Below are 3,834 nucleotides of genomic sequence, written 5' to 3'. Positions count from 1 at the left end.
GTGGTCTAGTGGTTATGGTGACCGACTGCTCACCCGAAAGTCTCGGCGTCAAATCCCGGCCGCGGCGGCCGCATTTTGATGGAGGCGAAATACTAGAGGCCCGTTGAGACTTAGGTGCACGTTAAAGATAACCAGATGGTCAAAATTTCCGGAACCCTCCACTACGGCGTCCCTGATCATTATATCGTGGTTTTGTTACGTAAAACGCCAACTATCTGCTATTATTGTTACTTATAACCCATTAACCATAGTACGCATATATATGTAACTATGAAAGCTAGCATATTTGTGTTACCGAACGATTCTTACTTTCATAATATTAAGTAAGAAATGACCAGAGTTGTTTCGGTCCGTAAAATTGAGTTGTTGGGCGAAATATAATGATTTAGTGTCTCGTAATTATCGAGTGACCCTATAAACAAGGACAAGTAGACATATTTAACTCGTTAAGCGAGTCGCCCAGCCCTCGCAACCTAGTTATGCTCGTTTTAGCCGAATCATTCGCAGCGTCTACGTTGCGAATTTCCGGCGGACAGCGCACAAACGTGGCATTTATTGATAAGCGACCCATTGATCAGGCTGAAATAAAGAAAAATAATTGAAGGACGCAACTGCCGCGCACGTAGAGCTGGAGATAAGCGGCGTGAATGTACAGCCAGGTACAACTCAGCGTATCTGTCTTCCCCAGTGGCGCAATTGGTTAGCGCACGGTACTTATACGACAGTTCTCGTGAGCTATGCCGCGGTTGTGAGTTCGAGCCTCACCTGGGGAATGTTTTTTTTTATTATTTTTAAATTTAATTCAGAATGTGTATGCTCTAAGCTGTCGACTAGTAACACTAACTTTTCACAGTTCATGGCCACCGGTCAGAACCCAGCTTGGCGAGCGACTGAAGCTCCATTGGAGGGTCGCGATTAGAATTCGCCGTGAGCTGTCTCGGATAGCTTATCGCGAGGAAGAGCTGTGGGTGATGTGGACGTAGAGTTCAAGTGCGCGTGCTACGGTTGACTCAGAGGAATAGTTCTTTCTATGTGAGTGGAGCACAGCATAGCCTTGTGTAACATAGTATATAGCAAGGGGTGGCAAATGGAAGTGAGGGTGAGGAGGAAAGAAAGGAGGAGGGAAAAGCCAGGAGCTGCGCTGTGTCTTCGCACCACTACTGCTGAGCTGTACCAATTATTTTTCTCCCTTTGATCTCTGCCAGCCTATTTTGAATAATGAACGCGAACTGCAGTGTTAAAATTACTCGTAGCATCTACTTTGGGAGTTGTCTAATTTATGTGAAGGTGTAGAGTTTTATTGTTGGATGCGTCCTGCCTAGAACGCTGTTTTCGAGTGGCATCGGCATGACGTCTTTCATCTTCTGTCTTGCGTTCGCCGGCGTCTGGAAGGGTCCCACAGAAGGCTCAACCTGCAACCACCGAAACTAGAGTTTGGCATTACGTTTTCGCAAAGTCTAAAGTTTCAAAAGAGGAGCTATATTCGACTACCGTGATATTCAACGAAGCCTTCATATAAAGTATTCTACTTTTACATTTCTTTTCCGCAGCGAGTAGTACAAAGCACTCGCATAGTTCAAATGCATTCACATTCTGCCAGCGTGTGCTTGTATCCCAATGGTGAAGGCACTCGCCTTCCAATCTTAGAGACACGAGTTTAAAGGGACACTAAAGGCAAATAACAATTTATGTCAGAGTGAAAGCCCAATGTATGACAACTTCTAAAACGGCAATATTATCAACAGCAGTGCCCTACTTACCGAGAAATTAAGCAAAATGTATCACATGATGAGCGCCACGAGTGGGACATTTTCTAAGTGATACCGATGACGTAGGGAAGTCGGCCTACAATAAAAAACTAGTAATCAAACTAGCAGCAGTAAAAAAAGAACATTCCGAGCATCAAAAGACGTAATAAAATGCTGTTTGTTCGTTTCCGCTTGATTCATGGAAAACAAAACCTCCGTGGCGTTGCCATGGGGAACGGCGCGCGTGGTTCAAAGGTTCCGTTTTCGCCGAACTGTGCATCGCTCGTCTCAGTGGTAGTTTCGGGATCGCGTACTGCCGTGCGTGTTTTGCGCGCTCGTGAAAGTCGCTCTGACAGAAAGTTCGACAAAATGCCGCATGCGTGTGATATTGCCGGATGCCCGAATGGTGCAAAACGCCAGTGCTGCAGCAAGGAAACCGGTGTGCCTTTCACTGGGTGCCGCGGAATGAACCCTTACGCTCGAAGTGGCTTAGTGTCATGCCATTGCGCCAGTGTGCTAAACAGTCAAAACCTCTGCGTGTGTGCTCGCTGCACTTTCGTACTGAGGATTACGAGACCAACCGCAACTTGGTGACGGCTTTGAATGTGCCCATCCGAGCAAGTCTTTGCCGCAGCGCCATTGTTGCTACTGTGGGTCCCGCTACTTCCGCTCGGCTGCTATTAGAGTCGGCGGCCGCGCAGTAACGCGGGCAACGTTGGGCACGGCAGCAGTGACGTATGAGAGTCGTATTTTCAGGCGGGAGATTTGAAGCGCGCTAACGCGATGCGGACCACTAAAAACGTGATTTTATTTCAAAATAAGCACTTCCTTGGCACAAAAGCAGCGCTACGAGGTTTCTGGACCGCTATTTCAACAATCAACGTCGACTTAATATTTGCCTTTAGTGTCCCTTTAAAACCCAGAACCACCAAATGGCGATGATCGTCTTAATTCATCGCCTGCAAGATCGCCGACCTCACGAAGGGCCAGACAAAGCACTTGCAGTTTTGATTATTATAATAGGTTTGATCATATGGCCTGATTCGTCCACCCTGATTGTCATTGTGCTGCCATATTGTGCTTCGTCTGCGTGAAAATGGACACTCATGACGCACTTATGGAAAACAAATTCTAATCGGCTAATGGATGACAAATAGCCAAACAGAAAACTAATAGGTAAACAATAGGGAAATACAAAACGGATACATCAGCAATAGGCAAATAGAGAACCAACAGGCCGATGTAGTTCCAACAGACTAATGCCGAACCAAGGAGGCGAAAAAAAATTCCTGGAGTGGCGATTTTTGCGCAAGAGTGAAGCAAAAGATGACGGCTGCGCCCGCCATTTTAGCAGGGGCACGATAAACCATCGGCGTTTGGCGAAGGAAAGCGAGCGTTTTCCTCGCACGCCAGACGAGTTTAACATGACAACTTTTACGGCTCAGATACTGCTCCAAGTGTGTCTTTGCGCTATTAGCTTTCGCTAGTAAGTCTCAAAGTCAAGCAAAGTTTCATTGGAGGTCAATCGCCAATACTTCTCTCGACGGGTTACTTTTGTCGGCAACACCGATATCTTATTTTATAATTAACGTAGTATTTACACTAACAGAACAAAGCCATTTGATCTCTAAGCAAGCACCACCAGAAAAAAGCATGTTTTGGGCTCTTTGGTGGGCAAGGACTGGCTTAACTATTGCTGCCAAGGTGAGACCTTCCACTCCAGAATTTTTTTATATGCGAAGCAGCGTATGGCCGAGTTCATGCCGGTGGTGTGCAGCGTGACCACTGTTACTGCGCATGCGCAAACGCTCTCCACACACCTCCTCGCCACTCCCCTCTCCATTCCTCCTCTCGCGCGCCTCATTCTCTCCTGCGACGAGTAGGCAGCAGCGACGCCTCCGGCGTCTTGACGTGGCTCTAGCGGCCGATGGCCGCCTCTGCTTCTGTGGCTCTAGACGCGGGGCGCTCGTGCTCTCCTTACCTCGCTGAAGAATCCACGACGTCACCAATGGCATGGACTGCAGAGAGGCAGACGCACATGATCTTGCGACTTTGCGGGAGTCGAATACCTCGGACGCCGGCAGTT

General features: G+C 47.7%; 1 non-coding gene across 1 annotated transcript; it reads left to right on the top strand.

Moving 5' to 3' along the window:
• The first annotated feature begins 681 nt into the window (after positions 1-681).
• Trnai-uau (transfer RNA isoleucine (anticodon UAU)) lies at positions 682-773 on the top strand. The gene is given in 2 exon segments: positions 682-719; positions 738-773. It is a non-coding gene; the product is annotated as a tRNA-Ile (tRNA).
• The last annotated feature ends 3,061 nt before the right edge of the window (positions 774-3,834 follow it).

The sequence above is a fragment of the Rhipicephalus sanguineus genome, chromosome 8 (genome assembly GCF_013339695.2).
Source record: "Rhipicephalus sanguineus isolate Rsan-2018 chromosome 8, BIME_Rsan_1.4, whole genome shotgun sequence".
Taxonomy (NCBI): domain Eukaryota; kingdom Metazoa; phylum Arthropoda; class Arachnida; order Ixodida; family Ixodidae; genus Rhipicephalus; species Rhipicephalus sanguineus.
The sequence above is the reverse complement of the archived record's forward strand: the minus strand, read 5'-3'. Positions and strand labels throughout refer to the sequence as shown.